The sequence below is a fragment of the Mauremys mutica genome, chromosome 1 (assembly GCF_020497125.1).
Source record: "Mauremys mutica isolate MM-2020 ecotype Southern chromosome 1, ASM2049712v1, whole genome shotgun sequence".
NCBI lineage: Eukaryota > Metazoa > Chordata > Testudines > Geoemydidae > Mauremys > Mauremys mutica.
In genome coordinates, this window is record NC_059072.1 from 50,458,588 (window position 1) to 50,480,672 (window position 22,085).

General features: G+C 44.3%; 1 long non-coding RNA gene across 2 annotated transcripts in view; it reads left to right on the forward strand.

Moving 5' to 3' along the window:
- LOC123378022 overlaps nucleotides 1-22,085 on the forward strand; it is a 53,262-nt gene that overhangs the window by 6,306 nt on the left and 24,871 nt on the right. The window contains exons 2-4 of one of the 2 annotated variants that reach the window (XR_006582436.1): nucleotides 8,724-8,789; nucleotides 10,825-10,926; nucleotides 12,465-12,570. This is a non-coding gene — a long non-coding RNA (uncharacterized LOC123378022). Of the gene's footprint in view, nucleotides 1-8,723; nucleotides 8,790-10,226; nucleotides 10,281-10,824; nucleotides 10,927-12,464; nucleotides 12,571-22,085 lie in introns of those variants that run through there. The other variant, XR_006582449.1, reaches the window with a different exon arrangement.

Below are 22,085 nucleotides of genomic sequence, written 5' to 3' on the forward strand. Positions count from 1 at the left end.
AAATTCTCCAAGAACTGAGAGGCAATTCACACCTCATCAGGGCACGTATGGGACAAACCCAGCCCAGCCTCACAGGAACAAAGGATGCTGGCCTAGACAGCAACAAAAGAATCTGTTGGACTCTTGAGGCAGTCACCTTGCTCCTTTGGTCAGTTTGGAACTGCGATGAGGTAGTGTTCACCTGACTAAAGTGGGGGGGCAAAGCCAAGAGGGAAGAAAGAACATGATAAAAGGGAGAGAAATTTGCCATGCCCTCTCTCTCTCTTCCACCTACATTTACAGACACCACCACCAAGTGACTGAAACACTGATTAAAGGGGAGAGCCTGGCTGAAAAGCAATCAGCCAGCCTGTGGTGAGAAGCATCTAAGTTTGTAAGGGCACTGAAAGTGTTAAGATCAGCTTAGACTGCATTTTGTTTTTATTTCATTTGAACAAATCTGACTTGTTATGCTTTGACTTATAATCACTTAAAATTTATCTTTGTAGTTAATAAATCTGCTTGTTTATTCTACCTGAAGCAGTGTGTTTGGTTTGAAGCGTGTCAGAGACTCCCCTTGGGAGAACAAGCCTGATACGTATCAATTTCTTTGTTAAATTGACGAACTCATATAAGCCTTCAGTGTCCAGCAGGCATAACTGGACACTGCAAGACGGAGGTTCCTAGGGTTGTGTCTTGGACCAGAGATATTGGCTAGTGTCATTCAGTTGCAAGTAGCTGGGAGCAACTTACATGCCAGAGGAGTGGGGGTTCTCACAGCAGAGCAGGGTAAGGCTGGCTCCCAGAGTCAAGGATTGGAGTGACCTAGCAGATCACCAGTCCAGACAACACCAGAGGGGAACGTTATGGGGGAGAAGAGGAGGGAGGAAGAGAAGAGATAAAATTGCATTGACTACTGTCCCTGTATCACTTTCAAATTTAAGGTTTCAACTGTTTAGATTGTGTACCAAGGTGTTGTTTGTTCTACTGAGGGCAGTATGGATGTATGGACTTGTCACTTCCTCTTGGATTGTTTCCACTCCTATTGGTGACTTGCATGCTATTGCAAAATGGCACGTGTTTTGGCATCTCCCACATTCTGTCTCTTTTGCTGGATGTTGTTGCCAGCTGTAGCTTGGTGACTTGTCACATCTTCCACAGATTTCCAAACTTCCTTCCCATTAAGAATCTTTGATCTCCTACCATTTAGTTGAGCACTGTTCTTATGTTGTAAATTTGGTCTGACTGCTCCTTTCATGTTTGTGTCAATATTGTCTGATGCAGTCTCCCCGGTGCTGCTAGCATCACATTGCTATTTTTTTTAATGATTTCTAGGATTCTCACTTTTCCTAGTGTAAGATCTGGGTCTAACTGAAGCTGTGCTCATAAGCTGATGTCTCTTATACCAAGAAGTATCCTGTCTTGTATTAGTTCTTCTTTTTAACAGTCTATATTTGCTATGTTGAGCATGAACTAATATGCAGTGATAATGTCCTCAGCTGATTCCTCTTGTTCCAGGCACCTTCTATTAAATGTAGCCCTTTCCGAAATAACATTCTGTCTGCCTATGAAATGGGCATCAAAAGCCTTTCACTTTGGAATGTTCTCTTCCCCTGCCCTCATGAGTGGGGGGATAGGACACTGACAATATCAGGGAATTTACCCGGAATTCTTGTGCTTTCTTTTTGAAACCAGAAGTCATCTGGAATTGTTCAAATCTACAGATCCAGCAAGGCCAGCTACCAAAAATTAAACGTCTCTAACAGAGCCACATGTGTTATGGACTCCATTGCTGCACTGAGACTGGGCTCTGCCTCCTTCCTGATGCTGTTTTCACATCTCCTCCCTGATTTTCCCCACTGACTCACCACTCTGGCTGTCTGGAGCATGGGGTATGGAGGAAGAGGGGTGTCTTTTTCCCCCTTTACTCCTTCTTTAGAGAGAGGAAGTCACTCACTTCTGACACCATGTAGTTGAGGACACAAACACACAGAGCCATGCTTTAAGTTGCAACTAGAGAATTCCCTCACCAAGAAGTTCTTCTGTTTAATAAATTCCCTGCTGCAACAGTCCTCCTCATAACCATGAAGGAACTCCAACTACTCCACCACTCCATGACAGATGCTATTGAATGTAAGATTGCTCATGTAGGACTTGAACCGGCAAGGTGCTGAGCTCTTGTGGGAAGCTGAAAGCTCTGAACTCCCATTGAAACCAATGGAAATTGAGAAGAGAGTTCTATATCACAAAAAGAGCTCTCAGCACCTTGCAGGATCAGGCCTTTACTCACCATTTAAAAAAACAGCTGTGACTGAATGGGATAGTTAAAAGACACAGAGCCTGAAGTCTGGAAGTACTGAGGGCCATGTTTCTCAGAAGGGAATAGTGATTTTTGGATGCTCAACTTGAGATGCCTTAAAGGGGCCTGGTTATCTGTGTGCAGATGTTCTTCACTTTCTGAAAATGAGACCCATTTTCAAGTCTCAAAGAGTTTCAGGTTGGGTACCCATCAACTGAAGCATCCTAAATCATGGCCTAGAGTTCTCAGTGCTCATTGACTTCATCTAAGTAGTCTTGATATCTGGCCCAGCCGCTACATAGGTGGTGGTAGGGGTTAAGAGACTTCTTTCCTTCTCCTTGGGTACCTATGCAACACAAGTCAAGATTTCACCTACAGTTTCTTATGACAAAGCCTTGGCTGGGATGATTTAGTTGGTGTTGGTCCTGCTTTGAGCAGGGGGGTTGACTAGATGACCTCCTGAGGTCTCTTCCAACCCTAATATTCTATGATTCTAAGTGGTGCTCCTCTTGCACATATGAGCTGCAGGAGATCAGAACAGAATATACCTATTAACGCACTATGAACATCCATAGAAATGTGCTTTCCCAAAAGCTGTGTCTGTGGTTCTGTACAGCACAGAAAATAAGGGCTATTTATGCAGATAATATGTGCACGCACACAAAAATGCCAGGGTCAGAGATCTTTAGTCAATGGAACAGCTACGCCTGGAAGAAATTCAGAGATGTGTTTTGTTTCCATTGGTGTTTTGAATGATAGGAAAAGTTATGAAAGCAGGAAGAGAAGCTGTCAAAGGAGTAGCAATGTGTAATGAGGAAAGACACTTTGGAGAATAGAATATGGTTTGATTTCTGCTTGTCAGGATTCATTGAAGTTGAATAGCTCTGGATTCACTATTCAAAAAGGACAATGTAGTTTGGTGACTAGTGGTAACCAACAGCTCTTAGACCTACAAATCACCCTTTGAAGTAATGCACAGCCAAGCACTAAGAGTGGGTCATGTCTAGTTGTATAAGCCTGCTTTCTCACAGTGATTAATGTGACTGTCAAGCATTTACCCTTAGCGGCCCTTTGTCCCAGTTATGATGGCAAATGTGGCTTATTACTGGACCTGTTTTCTTCCATTTTTGCAGCATGTGCCTTGGGAGTTAGAACTCCTACTGCTTCTTTTCTGATGCCTGCAAAGTTAATTTGTACCTTGGAGCAAACGTCTATTACAGAGCCTATGAGAGAGCCTGAAAAAAATGCTAAACAACTATAGACAGTTACATATATCAGCCTAGTGTAGTTTCAGCAAAATACTATACAATTTATTTTTGGATTGTGTCTTTCAAACAAGAACTACAGCATCATCAAAAAACCACTTTATTTTATAACAGCCACCCTCTACCATCCTAGTGATAAGTCTGTCCTTAGTGGGACTGAGGCTAGGGATTCTTTGAACTCCAAGCAGAACCTCTATCAAAGATCAGGGGCGGCTCTAGGTATTTTGCCGCCCCAAGCATGGCAGGCTGCCTTTAGCGGCTTGCATGCATGAGGTCCCTGGTCCTGTGGATTCAGCGGCACGCCTGTGGGAGATCCGCCAAAGCTGCGGAACCAGCAGACCCTCCGCAGGCATGCCGCCAAAGGCAACCTGCCTGCTGCCCTTGCGGCGACCGGCAGAGCCCCCCCTGTGGCTTGCTGCCCCAGGCATGCACTTGGCACGTTGGTGCTGCCCCTGTCAAAGATTTAGGAAATTTTCTATTAGAAGGAAACTATTGATTATCAAGTATGTGTACTGCATGGTGCTTCACAGATGCAACAGAAGATATGGCCCATGCTTCATAGAATATCAAGGTTGGAAGGGACCTCAGGAGGTCATCTAGTCCAACTCTCTGCTCAAAGCAGGACCAATCCCCAGACAGATTTTTACCCCAGTTCACTAAATGGCACCCTCAAGGATTGAACTCACAACCCTGGGTTTAAGCAGGCCAATGCTCAAACCACTGAGCTATCCCTCCCCCCTTCAACAAGGCTTACATAAAACAGTCCCTTTCTCAACAACTTAGATCCAATGTTTAAAAAAAAGACACTATCCCTAACCCACAAAGCCCATTAAAGTCATGGGCAAGACTCCCATTGACTTCAAGGGCTTGATTCAGGCCCTAGATCACATCTGGTCCTAATGAAAATGAGCAGGGAAAGACAGTGTAAGGCAAGGCACCTCATCTATATTTATTGAGCAACAGTGTCTGGGTACTCACGGGAGCACACAAAGTGCTCCTGCCTAGCATCCCCATGAGTGTGAATTACTTTAGTCAGAGCCTTACTTCCATCCATACCAGCCTATGGAGCTGGCCAAGCACAGTTTAGTGTTTAAAAAAACTAAATATTAGGTTACCATTCTAGAAGTTATGTAGGTGATGTGGTGTGTCTCCCCTCCCAAACCCAGAGTTAACATCACACATTGTGTGTCGAGATGGAGGGAATAGGCATGTGTGTGATGCATGGTAGATGTAGGTAGGCAGTGTGGCAAAAACAAAGTCATGACTAGACTGCAAAGCCTGGGTGAGGACTTTGACCTTTTGAGGTTTTATGGTTATGGTGGTGAGGTTGAGGTGACTTAGACTGCATCTGGTTTTTCAGTGTTTTTGTTTGGCAAGATTATATATAAAGTAACAAGTTCAGAGTTATAAATAAATCTTATACTACAGTGTAGGCAAGAGGGCATGGGTGGACAGTTAGCAGTGGAAAATGAGCCAGAAAGGCTGAGTGTCAGAAGAGAAATTGATAGAAACCAGCATTTATATCCTCTCCCAAGTCTGCATGTGCTATAGGGTGACCATCAAGCACCTCTAGCAGCTGACTTGTCAGTGGTCCAAGAAGTGGTCATGCACTCCAGCCAGCAGGATGAAGTTAGACTGATGGAGAAAATTGCCCAGAAAGGAAAAATTCAGAAGATAGATAATTCGGGAGTAGGCACAACAAAAAGCAAAATAAGCAAGAAATGGTACTGATTATGAGACTGAAAATATGTCTACATCTTCTATTAGTGAAGTGCACAAGGAGATACATTTTGCTTACTCTCTGCCACATAGGTTTACTGCAATCTACAGGGGCTTATTTGTTTTTAAAAAGGATCTATGCCCAATTTACATGGGGTTCCAAAATAAATAAATAAATAAATAAATTCAGCACTGCTCTTGTTTAAGTTGTCCCCATGTGGAAGTAGCTGACTTAACGCTATGTGTGTTCATTCACACACACTAAAAAAATGCTCAGCTGCACAAAGTTAAAATAAAAATCTTTGAACAATTCTGAACTGTCACTGGCCACCTGGGAAGACTGGAGATGCTGGAGGAATGCCTGGGGGAAGGCTTCAGAGACGGACTAACTGAGAAGTCTAAGAAATGTCCCTGAGGGAACCGTGGGGCAGATGGTTATCTACTCCAAGCTCATCCATTTCACTAGCTACAGCTGTGCCTCCTGGAAAGGGAGAGTGGAGACAAGTGATGAACAAGAGCAAACATTTAGCTGCAGCCTTAAGTAGAAGGCCATGAGGGACCCTGTAGACGGGTCAGACTCACCCCTGCGGCGCCTCCTGCTGGTGACTCTGGGAATTAGCTCTGTCCAGCGCTGGAGCGCCCTCTGCAGGCTGGTGATCTGCCTGTCTTCTGGCCCCCGTGTCCCTCCCTGGACCTGGTGCCCTTTTTCATGGGGTGCTGCCCCCAGCAGTAACCCCTTTTTCTTAGGGTCTCCCCTCCTCAGGGAACCCCCACCCTCTATCCCCACCTTGCTTCAGTATTGGCTACTGCCAGTCATTGTCTAGCCCCACACTCTGGGGCAGACTGCAGTATCAGCCTACTCATCACTGGCAAAGGGGTTTGGACCTGCTGCCTTGGCCTGCCCCTGGGCTGCCCTCTGCAACCCCCAGTACCTGTTGCCCCTTCACTAGGCCGCAGCCTGGGGCTTTCTAGGCTGGAGCTTCCCAGCTCCTCAGCCTTTCCCCAGCCCTGCTTCACCCTAGGTACCTTGCCTATAGCCCCTGCAGCCAGGCCCTTCTTCCTCTTCAGGCAGAGGAAGACTGTCTGGGCTTCTGGCTTCCCTGGCCTTTTTTTATAAGGCCTGTGGCTCAGTTTGGGACGTGGCTGCAGCTGCAGCCACTTCCTCAATCAGCCCAGCCTTGAGAGCAGCTGCTCTCAAGCCCTGCCAGGCCACTTTTAAACCCCTCACAGCAGGAGCAGGGTCCACCCTGCTACAGACCCCTGCACTATGGGGAGCAAGATTGTCAATATAGCCCAGCATCGAGGAGAGGGCTGAAGGAGTAAGTTGAGCCCAGGAAAGAACTAAAAGGACTACAGGACTCCGAAACAGGGCTTGTCATGAAGCTCCAAGATTAAGTCACTCCCCTAGCCAGATGAAGCAGTTTCTTATCTGCTGTCTTCCTCTGTATCTTTCACTTGTCCCAGTAAACCCATCTGCTGATCTCCCTTATGCCCACTCATCCCCTTCCTTACTCTTTTCCTCTACCTCTCTCTCATCTGACTTTCCCCTTAATACAAATATGTGATAGGTGAGTTTTCAAGATGGAGGAGACTGTGACTCCACTTGCCTCTCCAACTACCACCCCATCTCTCTTTCATCTCTAATTGACTGTATTGTTTACAATCCCATAATTCCATCCTACACCTTCTCCAATCTGTCTTCCATGCCTTGCTCTCCACTGAAAGTGTTCTTGAGAGTGTCTAATGGACCTCTTGCTAGTCAGAGTTCAGAACTAGTACTCCATCCTCCGCCTCAACCTGTCAGCCATAGGCGCTGACTCCATGGGTGCTCCGGGGCTAGAGCAGCCATGGGGAAAAATTGGTGGGTGCTCTGAACCCACTGGCAGCTCTCCATCCCTCCTCCCCCACCCCAGCTCTCCTCTGCCTCCTCCCCTAAGCGCGCCTTCCCCACTTCTCTTCCCAGCTTGCTGCCACGAAACAGCTGTTTCACAGCGTAACAAGCTGTGGGAGGGAGGGGGGAGGAGCAAGAACGTGGCGCACTCAGGGGAGGAGGTGGGAAAGAGGCGGGGCCGGGGCGGAGATTTGGGGAAGGAATTCAATAGGGACAGGGAGGGGGCGGAGTTGGGGAGGGGACTTCGGGGGGGGGGGCACGAGCACCCAGCAGTGCCTGGAGAAGTTGGTGCCTATGCTGCCAGCCCCCTTCAATACTGTCAACTATACTCTTGTCCTCCCTTGACTACCTCTTTAATTGCTTCTTCAGTGTGTCTGCCAGAGAATCCTCCTCATCTCTCCAGTTTTCTATGGGATTTCCACAGGACTTCCTCCTTGGTTCCCCTTCTTTTCTCCCTCTAGACCTATCTCTGTGCCGATGGCTCCCAGACTACCTCTATACTCCAGACCTGTCTCCTTCTATCCAAACTAAAATCTCAGCCTGTCTAATATCTTCTTGTGGATATCTAGCTAACTGCTCAAGATTAACATGGCTAAAACAGAGCTCTTTATCTCTTCCTCCCCAGTCCTCCTCACCATCTTTCTCTCAATCACTGTGAGCACACCAACATTATTCCTGTCATTCAGACCTGTAACTTGGGGATATCCTAAATTCAGCCCTCTGTCTAGGTCTTCACATCCAGGCTATGTCTAAATCTGGCAGATTCTTTATGCATAACATCGGATACAGCCTTTCCTATCCATCTAACAGCTAAAACATTCACCCAGGCTCTCATCATCTTATGTCTCAATAACTGCAGCATTCTCTTCTCTGGCCTTGGCAAATGCAGTCTTTCCCTATTCATATCCATTCAGATGCAGCTGCAAAGATCATTTTCTTAGCCTGTCGCCTAGACTATGTCACCCCTCTTTTTGCACCCCTCCAGCAGCTCCCTCTGTCGCAAACATAAGCTAATTTTCTCCAACTTCAGGTCTCTTCATGGCCATTCCTATGAGTTCCACCCCAATCAAATTATGACATGATACTTGGTAATGGTGTTTAATATGGTTTCATTTATTGTCCGCCATTTTGGTTTGTAAAGGACAAGTAGTCCGCCATGTTAGACATCCTTCTTGTTCCATTAGGAAAAAAAAGGTGGGAAATCTAGTGGCTTGTTGCTAGGCAACGGGAGGGATCATATAGGCTGGGAAAGAGTGGGAAAGGGTTCTTCCTCTGCTCTTACCTTGGAGAGAAGGTTCCTTCCAGAGCTGGGTCTTAGAAAGAGATCCGACACCAGTTATCTGCCTAGATAACATCTCAACTCTAATTGTGTGGGAAAAGATCCAGTTTACTGTTGGGGTTTATTGTTTTAATGGAAGCATACCTCCATCCACGGGGTATCTACCTTGAGTGGCTAGGGCTCTTACTCACAGAGAGGGCGTCACAAAGCGGTTGGGGTGGGAAGTTAGTTAGGCCTCCTACCTAATTCCTCACCATCATTCTCCAGTGTGGTAGTCCTATCCTGTTCCAGCGGTGAACATGGTCCGGTGAGTCATCCATCAAATCCTGATCTCGACAGCAGCAGCATCTGGACACGGTATAGAGCAGTCATTTGGGAGACACATGCCACAAGTCTCCCCAAAACTACCTCATCTTCCTTCAAAACTAACCTTCTGTGATGCTTTAAAAAAAAATGACAGAATGGTTAGGCTGCTAGTCTGCTGAGATTCCCCCCGTATCATGCTGATCAATATTGTCTCTTTTTTGCCTTGTAGTCCCCCTACTGGTTGGTCTGTATCCATCTGTTGCCTCTTGTCTTGTCCATAGGTTGTTAACTCTTTGGAGCAGGAATGGACTTTTCGTTCTTCATTTATATAACATTTACCCTTTTGTAATCCCTGTGTGGAAAAATGCAGAGTTATAAAATCTGTTCAGTATTATTAATCCTCCCTCCCTATTCCCTTCTTGCCTATCCTATTCCTATTTCCCTAGTTAATAAAGAATTGATTGTTTAAGTTGAAGTCTCTGTGATTATTTTGGATAAGCTCTGATAAGCTATACTGAGGAAATCTTGGGAGACTTCTCTCTTAGCTCCCTGCAATCTTCTGGAAGTAGGGTCCTGAAGTCCTGAAATAATAAAAAGACTGAAAAACTAACAATCCCTACCCACATATCATCTTCCATTCATTATTGAGTTGGTAGCTCCCACTGGACCATAATACAAGCCTTCAACCACCACTTGTTAAGTTTTCAGGCAAGCACATTGTGATGGTTTCGGTCACAGAGACTCCCTGGGGACTGTCACCTGATGTGCTGAATTTACCTCTGAGCCTGTTTTCCCTGCCAGCTTGGGACTTCAGAACCCTGCCTAGTGGAGCCAGTCACGCTAGCCTGCTGCAACACAGACCCAGGTCTGGTCCATGCCCCCAGAGCTGCAGACTTAAACCAACAACTGCTCAGCAAGTCACCTATCTCCAGCACCCAGACACCCAATGGGATCCAAACCCCAAATAAATCTGTTTTATTCTGTATAAAGCTTATACAGGGTAAACTCAAACTGTCCACACTCTATAACACTGTTAGAGAGATATGCACAGCTGTTTGCTCCCCCGGGTATTAATCACTTACTCTGGGTTTAATAATAAACAAAAATGATTTTATTAAGAATAAAAAGTAGGATTTAAGTGGTTTCAAGTAATAACAGACAAAACAAAGTAAATTACCAAGCAAAATAAAACAAAACATGCAAGTCTAAGCCTAATACATTAAGAAACTGAATACAGGTAAATCTTTCAGAGATGTTCCAATAAGATTCCTTCACAGACTAGACTCCTTCCTAGTCTGGGCCCAATTCTTTCCCCTAGTACAGGTCCTTGTTAGTTCCTGCAGGCATTTTACGTGAAAAGCAGGGGCTTTGTCGTGACTGCCCCCCCCCTTTGTTCACTTCCACTCCCTTTTATAGCTTTGGCACAAGGTGGGAATCTTTTGTCTCTGAACCCCCACCTCTCCTTCTAAATGGAAAAGCAGCAGGTTTAAGATGGATTCCACCATTCTTCCTGGGCTGGCTTACACGAACACAGGAAGGCTTGTAAGTAAACAGAGCCATTTACAGCCAATTATCCTAGTCAATAGGAGCCATCAAGATTCTAAATCATCATCAGTAGGCCACACTTTGCATAATTACAATAGTACCTCAGTTATACTTTATATTTCTAGCTTCAGATATAAGAATGATACATCCAAACAAATAGGATGAACACTCAGTAAATTATAAGCTTTGTAATGATACCTTACAAGAAACCTTTTGCATAAAGCGCATTCCAGTTACATCATATTTACACTCATTAGCATATTTCCATAAAATATTATGGAGTGCAAGTTTACACGTGTGCTTTCTCCTATGTTGACCCCTCATATTTGGGAGACACATGCCACAAGTCTCCCCAAAACTACCTCATCTTCCTTCAAAACTAACCTTCTGTGATGCTTTAAAAAAAAATGACAGAATGGTTAGGCTGCTAGTCTGCTGAGATTCCCCCCGTATCATGCTGATCAATATTGTCTCTTTTTTGCCTTGTAGTCCCCCTACTGGTTGGTCTGTATCCATCTGTTGCCTCTTGTCTTGTCCATAGGTTGTTAACTCTTTGGAGCAGGAATGGACTTTTCGTTCTTCATTTGTACAACACCAAGCCCAATGGGGTCCTGGTCCATGACTACATCTCTTAGTAACTATGGTAATACAAATATTAATATTATGTTATTGACAGTCAATCCTCTACTAATCTAGCTTTCCCAAAGCATTTCCCATCTCTCCATCATCTTCCACCTTGATGCACAGATTCGTAGGGTATTTGTGTTAGTAAAGTGTTTGAAAACCTCATGGTCAGTCCCCTTCTCAAATGGGGAGAGCATTTTCTGAATCTGTCTCACAATGAAGTAGGAGAGTGCTTTATCAGAGATTGTATGGTGGGGAGAGGGCTCCACTGGCTAGTCCCTGCCTCAAGTGGCTAGCATGTCACTCTCCCACTTCACTCCTTGCAAAGAGGAGGACTGCTGCTCTGGGAGATCCAGGGGAGCTTGTTCACACAGTCACTGTGATTGCAGAGCCACCCCATTACTCCCTGCTTCCAGCAAGAGGGATGCATAGGGGCCAACTTTCTCCAGTGCCAGTGGCTGCTCGTGCCCCTCCGCCCCTGCCACGCCCCCATTCCAACCTCTTCCCCAAAGTCCCTGCCCCAACTCTGCCCCCTCCCTGCCTCTATTGGCTCTCTTCCCCAAATCCCCACCCCAGCCCCGCCTCTTCCCCAAGTGTGCCGTGTTCCCCCTCCTCTCCCCTCCCAGCGCTTGCCACATGAAACAGCTGTTTCGCGGCGGCAAGCGCTGGGAGCCAGGGGGGAAAAGCAGGCATGTGGCACACTCAGGGGAGGAGGCTGAGACAGAGTAGAGGCAGAGGTGAGCTGGGGCTGGGGGGGGCAGGGAGCTGCTGGTGGGCTCAGAGCACCCACCAATTTTTCCCCCTGGGTACTCCAGCCCCAGAGCACCCACAGAGTCGGTGCCTATGAGAGGGAGCCTCTCTTGTGGTAGCTGGATGTCAGCTCCCCAATACCAGCAGCCTTTCAGCTACTCACATTCTCCTCTGGGCTATGCCAGCCTAACTTCACCTTGCAGGTACATAGTATATGTACCCCAATCCCCTTTAAATCATATCCCTGTGATATCTAGCCTCTGACACTGGCTACTCACAGAAATTCCAGATCCTCTGCATCTAAAGGAGCAGTGTACCCCAAATTTACCATTTTTACCTTAAACCATCACTCCTGTAAGTTGCACTGCTCTTGTGATCACTTATAAGATAAAAAGGTTTATTTAAGAAATAGAGATTTAACTAGAAACGAGAGAGTGGGGGATACAAAAGGTTACAGTACAAAACAAAATCACAAAATGCAAACCTGGGTTTATACACTTATAAATAAGATTTCCCAATCTTCCCACCCCTAAAGTTCAGTTTGTTGCCTAGCTGGCTGACTTCTCAAGAACCAGAATTCAAACCTTCAGGAAAACACCCCCACTTTACAAGGAGTTTCCTCAGTGAATGGATACTGAGTGTTTTGCCCTCCTTTCTGTTGTCCTGAAAGCAGTCTTTTGTTTCTATTCGCAGACCAGGCAAACCCATCTTGATGTAAAGGTTTTTGCTTGTTTGTTTTTGAAACTTTAAGTAGTTTTGATCATTTGCTGTTGCCTCTGATGGTTTCCAATTCATTGTCTTGTACAGCACAAGGCTAAACAATTGAGCCTTGCATGGCATCACTGGCCAGACAAGGCAGGATGACAACTGCCCCTTGCTCATATGGGTCACCACCAAGACACATTATCTGCTGGTGAGTAATTTCTACTTCAAGTCCACAAATCATACTTTTAAAATAAATACAATACTCTTTAAATGTTACCTGTAAATACATCTTACAATGATTATAAATCTTGTGAAGTTGCAAGCTGTCTGTAGATATTTTACATGTTATTCTTTATGGATAAATATCCTGGAAGACATATGTTTGGTGTAGTAAGTTTGCCAGTTCTGAAATGAGAGTTGTTTGCAAAGAACAGGGGATAACAAGGGGTCTCCGTGTCAGTCACCAAAAGATACCTAAACTTCTGTGTGGTTTTGCACAATATGAATAATCCACTTTAATAGTCTGTCTTAAACAACAGGAAGGCAATAACATTTTAAACTAGTTTCCCCTCTGTAGTAGAAAAATGTATTTTTTGCATATGAAATTCCATTTAAATCCCAAACTTAACATTTTTCGTATCTTAGCCTGTGACTGATTCATCAGCACAGTGCACCCCCTTGCAGTAAGACCCAGCATTGCAGCACTTCTGCCTTCTTTGGTCCCCAGAGCTCCCATGGCCTGGTGTCTTGGTTTGGCTTTCTGGCCAGGTCACACTATAATCCACCCCTTCCAAGGTATCAGTGTCCTGTACCAACAGCATCCCACATGACATCATCAAAATATTTTCTGTCCCTCCAGGGCTCCTCTTCAATCCCAGTCTCCTTTTAGAGTACAGCACTCCTGGATTTCTCCCTAGTATCCCTCAGCAGAACTAAAGACTCACAAACAGAACCACACTTAATCCACTCTGCCCACCCTGAGCTTAAGCTTTTAGTCCCTCTTTTGGGTCTCCCTAGCTCCTTGTTTCTCTGCCAGAACACTAACCCCCAGGGCCAACTACTTGGGGTCTTGCTCCTTTGTCAAGGTCCAGCACAATAATTCACTCCCACTCCTGTAGCTTCTGTCGCTGTCGCCCTGGCCCTTTGCCAGCACTCCCTTCTCAGGAGAGGATCCCGAGGCCTACTCTCTCCCTAGGCCTCTTCCTCACTGCTTGAGTTCCTCCCTTTATGAAGATGACTTAGTTTCTCCCCAGCTGGATCTGCTAATGATTTGTATCTAATACACTCCCCAGGTGCCACCAAGTGAGGTAAATGAGCCGTCAGCCTCCTGTTAACCCTGTCCATGCTAGTGTGGGGTGTATGCCCATCCTATCAGCAGACTTAGTTACTAGTGAAATACTCAGAAGTGATAAGCCTACTGGTTTAGTGATAATCTCAGCCTGTTACTTTCCATAGAGAAGAAAACCAATTAAGTGCAGTGTAACCCACACACCTTCGGGTGTGGTGTTCTGTCCCATCTAGTGGCACTGAGACCACTTAGAGCAAGAGAGAAAATGAGTCTGCTCTACAGCTTTAGCTAACAGCCAGCCAGTTGGCTTTTAGCACATGCAGTAGAGGTCCATGCCCTAAGCTCTAGAAGGCCCCTGGTTTGATCCCACCCACTGACGACCAGGGTCTGTCAGCGTTACAATAGCACATTTCTTTCCATACAGCCTGCCTGTTCTTTCAGACACTACTTTCCTCTGTCAAAGGAGGAATGCACACTAATTTAGTTTTGTGTTCTAATGAGACATGGAAAAGAGCCTCTTGAGAGGGACCATATTTTGTTTTTGTCTTTCTTCCATCTGACCTTCTCAAACCCCACTCACCCCTTCCATTTTTGCACGGCTATCACTTAGCATTTCTTTCTCTAGTATGACAGCAGGGCATACAGTTTACTTTGGCGAGACAGATACCTGCCCCAGAGACTAAGCATATTGGCTTTTGACATGTACCATGCAGCCTGCACCACCATGACATGTGTCCTTGATATCAGATCTTCAGCATAATTGTACTGTAGGCTACAAGTTACATTCTGCAGCAGCTATGCTATTCAAATAACTTCCAAACATTTAAGTGAATACTTCTCTCTTTTTAAAAGAAGATGGTATCACAGACTGACCGGCTCTAACTCCACATTAACCTACTCACTCCTGAAGAGTACAGGTCTAATTCTGGTAACCATACAAATGAAAGCCTGATAAATAACAGATTTATCTGCTCTGATGTTTGTGGGGAAAATGTGCCTTCAACCTCAGCAATGAATACAAAATAATCCATGGGGGAAGCAATTGTTTTTCCTGTCTCATTGCAAAATGTCATCAATAAGAACCCAATGTTTGCTATATAAGTGTCTGGAGCACTGGGGTTGTAGAAACATATTTGGTGGGAGGGTGGTGGGTGTGGGGAGGTGTTTTGCTCTCCCAGAATTATGCCCTTGGGAAGCTTTTATTTGCAAAGGTAAGTGCTGGTGTTCCTGTAGCAGCACTTACTGATACACAGGGGAGCAAAGTCATGACCTGCCTCCCAGATACACTTGATCTGGAGCAGAAAGCACTACGGCAGCACTAGCTCTGCCTCAAATTTTGTGCTCCCAAGTTCAGCCAGGAAAATTACACCTCCAGCTCAAAATGTAGACATACCCTGGCCCCAGTCTCAAAAAAAAAATTTTTTTTAAAAACCTCTCAAAAGGAAATTAGAAAAAAATATCAGCCCAGGTTGTTCTGTAAAATCATTCTGAAAGTGTGTGAATGATGATATGACTTAGAAATTATTGATTGCAATTGAATGCAAAGAAACGGATTCTATACTTATTCTACTTTACACCTGGAGTGACATCATTGGTTTCAATGGAGCTACTGTGAATTTAAAACAAGCCTAATGAGGAGATTTCAGGTCCTTGTAGTATTCTTGAGCTTGGTGCTGCTGACTCACCGTGATCTGGCTGAAAACACAATTTATGACACTGTCACCAGCAGTGTATGGAAGCCCCCACATCACATTACAATTTTGAAGCATCCGTTCACTGCAAATTAGCATCCACAGCTCATTCTCGACCTAATCCAAACTATCCATGTCTTTGAATATAGAAATTTCATCAGTTTAGACTTTTGCCAACGTTTCTGGTACTTGCAGTTAAGCCAGAAGTAGAATAATAACAGCCCTTCTCATAGTATTTCAGTAATTTTGCCTCCAGTCCCAACCCCAAACAAACTGCAGAGGCACATGAATGAAATATTTTGTATTAAATTAATGGAGCATTTTCTGACTTCAAAAAAGGTTTGGTCCAAATTTTATTAGGCAAAGGTTTGGATCACTTTTTATTTTATCCCAGCTGATTCTCCAATCCCTAGGCTCAGGTGTTTAGTCAGCATTAAAGCAGGATAGAAATTGATTTAAAGTCGGTGACAGTGCAGGTGTCAGAAATTGTTATTTTTCCCACAGCTGACAGCAGTAAGCTTGGGAATGCCATATATAATTAAAAACTTTAGTTTAATATACCCCATGATTTTTTACACACCGTTTGAACTTTAGGATTGCTGTGCTGAGCAAAATGGGTGCTCAGGGCTTCCAGACATAAACCACTAACTGCCTAGGGATTGGATTTCAATGGAAGTTTTCTATGAGAGCAAAAAGAGTGCATGATCATGTTCTATATATGTTGAATACAAACAACAGACAATGAAACAGGCCATAAGGGGAGAGAGAAGGGAAGGAAACAGACATTTTAGAAGAAAAATTATTCTAAAAGCCTTAAGACCTACCCAGCATTTAAATAAATGTCTATTCTTTGAAGCTAAAGGTCAAATTCAGAAATGACTTTATTTAAGGACGTCTAAGGCCTGGTCTACACTTAAAGTCGCCCTAGCTACATCACTCAAGGCTGTGAAACATTTCATGCCCTGAGCACCATAGTTAGGTCAACCAAACCCCTGGTTTAGAAGTGGCTACGAATTCTTCCCTCAACCTAGCTACCACCTCTCAGATAGATGGATTCACTCTGACAGTGATGGCAGCATCTATACTACGCCCTATCAGCAGCACAGCTGCAGCACCATAGCTGTGCTGCTGCAGCATAGACATGGCCAAAGTGAATCTAGAGGGAATATAAGGCTGTCTACACATGGAGCTAGGGGGGTGATTCCCAGCTTGTGTAGACATACTCACACTAGCTCTCATTGTGTAGCCACAGTAGCAAAGCAGCAGTGAGCAGTAACATGGGCTAGCCGCCCAGAGTCCATACCCACAGGGTCCAGGCAAGTTTGTACTCAGGGCAAAAAGTATAGGCATGGTGAGTGGCAGCATGAGCTACCACAGCTACACTACCTTTTTAGCATGCTAGCTTGATGACAGCTAGTGCAAGTGTGTCTGTACAAGCTGTGAATCACACCATGGGACCCAGAGACCCTCAGTATGCCTATATGCATACTGAGCCACAACTTAAATAAAAGATAGCAAAAATCTACAAGAAAAAGTCTACAGGATTAAACAAACCACAGGCAATGTCCTGTTTATGCATAAAGACAAAGAAACACACTGGGTCCTTTACTGAGGAGGCAAGTTGGCAGCATGCTGGTCTCATGAAAGGAGTGTTAAAGCCAACTTGACTGTAAAACAGTTACAAATGTTTCAGTTAAGCAATGTTTTATGAGACAATCTTGCTATTTAAATCTAAGCCCTAGAATGCATGTTACGGTTTTGTTTGAATGTAATCATTTGTTTCAAATAATAGCAAGCAGATACTGGAATCTCTAGGCTTTGTTAAATAAACATATACCTGATTTCACTATAAACATCTCAGCTCTGAGTGAAGCAGAGCAGTGATCTGAAGTGTAACCGGTAAGCTCAGATATACTGTTTGCAATATACAAAGCAGCAATACTGTAAATACTGCAAGGATCCAGTAGACAAGAGCTAGACACTCCAGGGAGATGTTCAGAGGGCTCAAGGGTTGGAGTGTGTCAATCACTAACCTGTACAGGAACAGCGAGGCCTGGGAGGGAATGCTTGTGATGCCCTTGGAATTGGTGACTGACCCACAACTGGCATACACAAGAGTTCCTCACTTGAATACATGGGTTAGAAATGTTAAGAATGCTTATAGGGGTTTAATAGAAATTGTAACACAAGTAGAAGAAACTAAATGCAAGTATATTAAGCTTTGCTATAGGTATTAAGGTTTGAGAATTAGCATGAGGTCTAATTGTTGGCTTAAGATTGCATAAGTTCTTGACCTAATGTTATGAAGTGTAGCAATACATGCTTTGGAACAAACAAGTGAACCACAAAAGAACAAACAGACATACTAGAGTTGCATAAATATTTTAGGTATGTTTTGCAATAAGGTAAACTGTATTGACCTATCAAAACTATTGGGAGAATGATTGAGTCAGTGACTTGTGTCAATGGTTAGAAATCTAATTATGGTCAACCAGAATAACGCCTATGAGCAAAGGGCACAAACATGGGTGGATGGAATGGGAAAAGGTGGGTAAGATGGGACATTCTGGAGTTCATCCAAGCCAGTAAGAGGTTTGGTCACCTTTGTCTGGTACCCCTTATGTCTTGTGGCTATGCAGCTTTGGTCCAGAACTCTGACCGCAACATTCTGCAGGCAGCCTGCAGGCCTCGCCCTGTGTTTGCTCAACCAGCTTACTCCTTGCAGGCTGACCTTAGTATCCTTCCAACACCAAGTTTGCCCCCAAATTGTCCTACTGCAGGGTTCAATCTCTCTCATTGGACCCTCCTAAAAGTGTTAGGCTTGCTGCCTTTTCAGACACAGTAAGATAATGCAACCTGTTAGCTTTCTAGAAAAACTTCACAGAATGTACACACACTGGTGATTTATAATGAAAGCAATTTTATGTGATATCAAGTAAAAAGATTACAAAAAAATTTGTTACAAACAAAAGTGAAAACATCTCTAAAAATCTAAAACTTAATCTAGCATGATAGTGTCTTTGTTCAAGATGGCTTCTCTCACCCAGTCTCCTTTCCACATATTGCCTGGTCTGGCCAGGACCTAATCACAGAAATCAAACTGCTTGCTTTGTCTCCTAAAGTGAAGGATAAAGATGGAGACACTCTGTTCCTTATAGCAGCAAAAGGGTTGTCTTACAAGTCAGGAACCTCCTGGGGAATTTAGTCTCCTAGGTTGCAGGAACCATGTTAATTCTGTCACTCGACTTCAGATGAGGAAAACATCTGCTGATTTAGCTCAATGACTTTATTTACTGCTAATATGTAAACTGAGGTAAACCCACATTCTTTTGTCTAGGACAGATTACTTTATCATCTTTACCTAGGTTAGACTGTCTTGTCTCAAACATGTTCTAGTAACATCATACAGAGGCAATTCAATACTTCACATAGAACATTGACATGCTGATTATACTAGCATTGTAAAATGCATGTTATTAGTTTTCATACAATACCCTCACAAGGCATACTTTGTACAAATATTATTGCAATGGTGTGAATACAGGGGTGCCTATGGTCACAATTTTGTTGGGACATCAGGGTGAGAAAGAGGCAGAAGTCTGGACCATCATCTCTCACCTAAGATGCTCTCCACTTACTTTTTTTTGAGCCTCGCTTCTGATCATTTCAAATACGTTTGAGTATGCACAATGCCACAAGTCAGTTTGTAACATTTATCTTGCTTAATTTTATTTTCCCATGATTGCAAATATGCTGTGCACTTGCATTGTAACTATGTTTCTTTCAATTTTTTAAGTAACATTTTCATTTCCTTACATGCATGTCACCAATCCCTTCCTTAGTGAATACTTTTTACATACCCACCTGGGTAAAGGACCTGTGCTGGGTTAGTAATTTTGTGCAATTTGGCACTCTTAATTGATCAAAGGCTACACCCAGGGAGCATCATGCCCCCCTAGCTCTAAGCATAGATGTAGCCTAACCTTGCATAACCTACATTCAGGGCCGCCCAGCGGGGGGGGGGGGGGGGGGGCGGGGCAAGAAGGGCAATTTGCCCCGAGCCCCACAGGGGCCCCCACCAGAGTTTTTCGTGGGCCCTGGAGCGGGGTCCCTCACTTGCTCCGGGGTGCCCGGCAAACTCTTGTGCGGCCGGGCGCAGGAGCTTCTGCCGCTCCCGGTCTTCGCCGGCGGCGGGTCCTTCCGCTCCGGGGCGGAAGGACCCCCCGCTGGCGAATTACCGCCAAAGACGGAGCGGGACCCGCCGCCGAAGTTCAGCCCGGTCTTCCTGGGTCTTCGGGGCACTTCGGCGGCGGGTCCCGGAACGGAAGGCCCCCCCGCCGCCGAATTACCGCCGAAGGCCGGGCTGTGCTTCGGCGGCGGGTCCCGCTTCGGCGGTAATTCGGCGGCGGGGGGGCCCCCGCCGCGGGTCTTCGGGGCACTTCGGCGGCGGGTCCAGGAACGGAAGGGCCCCCCGCCGCCGAAGACCCCGGGCCCCCGGAATCCTGTGGGCGGCCCTGCCTACATCGCCTTCAAGACTCTGCATCAAACAGCCCTGGACTCCTTTTGTGGCCTGGTCTCTGTGTTCCATCCTGTCCTCTCCACTCCACCAACTACCTTGATGTTAACCTCCATGTTCCCTTTCAACTCTCTCTCTCAGAAAATCTCTGCAAGCCTTCTTCAGGGCTGTTCCATGTGTTTGGCAGACCCTTCTGAAATTTTTTTTTTAAATCAGGTCTCCACCCTCATCTCATTTGAATCACACCTAAAATTCCACTCTGAAGCATTGCCTATGGGGAAAAAAAATCACATTATTCATAAATACACATTTATACCTAATCTAAGTAACTGCATAATGATATCACCATAGTTTATGTCCATCCCTGCCCCTCCTCTTCTTGGTGTAGGTTATATCCTCACTGGTCTTAACTCCATCATTTAGGTTGCAATCTCCTTCTGCCTTTTATGTGTGCAACCTGTGAAGCACCTAGTACAGCTGATGTTATGAAGAATAGATACACAATAAATCAGTCATAGCCTCTTTGACCCACAGTGTGCCTGCTATACCTAACCATTCTTCCTATAGATTTGCTTAGAACTACTTGAACTTACTCCAGCTTACCAATGTATAAACTTAACACCTGTGCCACTGACACATCACCTTTGAATTTGGTCCAGGTAGTCTATGCTACTTAAAGATAGAGCTGAGCAAATAGATTTTTTCAATCCAGGGCTAAACTAAAAATATCCCCAAAAAGATTCAGTTCTGTTTCAACCAAAGCTGGTTTTAGGTTTCTCACCAAAACGAAAACCCAAAAAATTGTCTTTCACGCTGAACAAAGTGTTTCATCTGACCTGGAATGACATTTTTTACTTTGGGTATTTTTTTCCCCTCACCACTTCAATTTAGTGAAATTTCTAAACAAAAAACACCATTTCATTTTGAAATGTCAAAATTAAATGTTTTCTTTGGGGAGTGCTGAAATATTTCATTTCAATGTTTCTGCAACTTTTGTTGCACTTTTTCTGGCCAAAGCTATTTACCAAATTCATGAATAGTTTCTATGCCCCCCAAAATTTGTTTTTTGGCAAATTTACTATTTGCCCCCTGAAAAAATTGCCCAGCTCTAGTTTAAAGAGCCAGATGGCAAGAGTGAAAAGTAAGAAAAGCAGCTAACAGGAGGGTGCTAGAATTTGTTAAGTTTGGTTGCCTTTCACTATAATTTATGTCTCTTTACAGCATATGTCATGCAGAAATATAGGAACTGCTATACCAGATCAAACCATCAGTCCAGCATTCTGTCTCCAGCAGCTGAAACAACTTGTCCTCCACTTAGAAGTTGGTTTATACACTGAAGAGTGAAGGTTTATAGCCCTTTTAACCATTATCTTTAATAATGGGGGTTCTCCATAATTCCTCTATAAATGGGCATAAGTGGTTATAAAAGGGAGTCTTATTTGCACTTCCATATAATTTCACCTTTGATTTTGGCTCTGAGTTTCTCTTTTGATGTATGTATCTATCCCCTTTTATCATGATAGGAGTTAAACACATACACATCAAGAGGAGACTATTCTTTTGATTATTTTCCCCTCAGTGACCTACTCCCACAGCCATTTAGATATGACTCACCCAAGAATATTCTATTCTTCAGTCACTGTTTTTATTTTATAAGCAATGCATCACTTATCTTGTGTAGATTAGACTTTTCAAGACGATAGCTTCAGCATTTCATTAATCTGCCCTAAAAGGCCATTTCTATTTGGGATTTGCCCCCATTGTAAGATCTTGTTCTGTCTCAAGACTCCAAGATTTGCATCAAAATTCAAACAAAAGCAGGCATGGAAAGTTGTTTTTCACTTGAAATTCCTGTGCATTTTCTACAGCATTTGGTTGTCTATTCTAATCACCATTTTTTCCTCATTTTCTTTGCACTGAGAAGACAGTTTGGATTATACATTTAGGGTTTAAAAACCAACATATTTCCTTAATTGGCCTCTCACTTTTTCCAAATCTTTGTCCTTCGGTTGCATGGCAAAACTGAGTTGCCCTGTGCCTAGAGATACTTGGCTGATACCGTTTCCACAGCTTATAGGAAAAAACTCAATGTTAAAGAAAATTTAGTGCTCAGTTCTGCAGCTTTGTAATACTGTATAAGGTGTACAGAGGTCACATGAATCGCTCCCTGGGCTGAGGAACCTAGGCCAAGAACAACCTTTTATTCTTAAGAATGAACATTCTGCAAT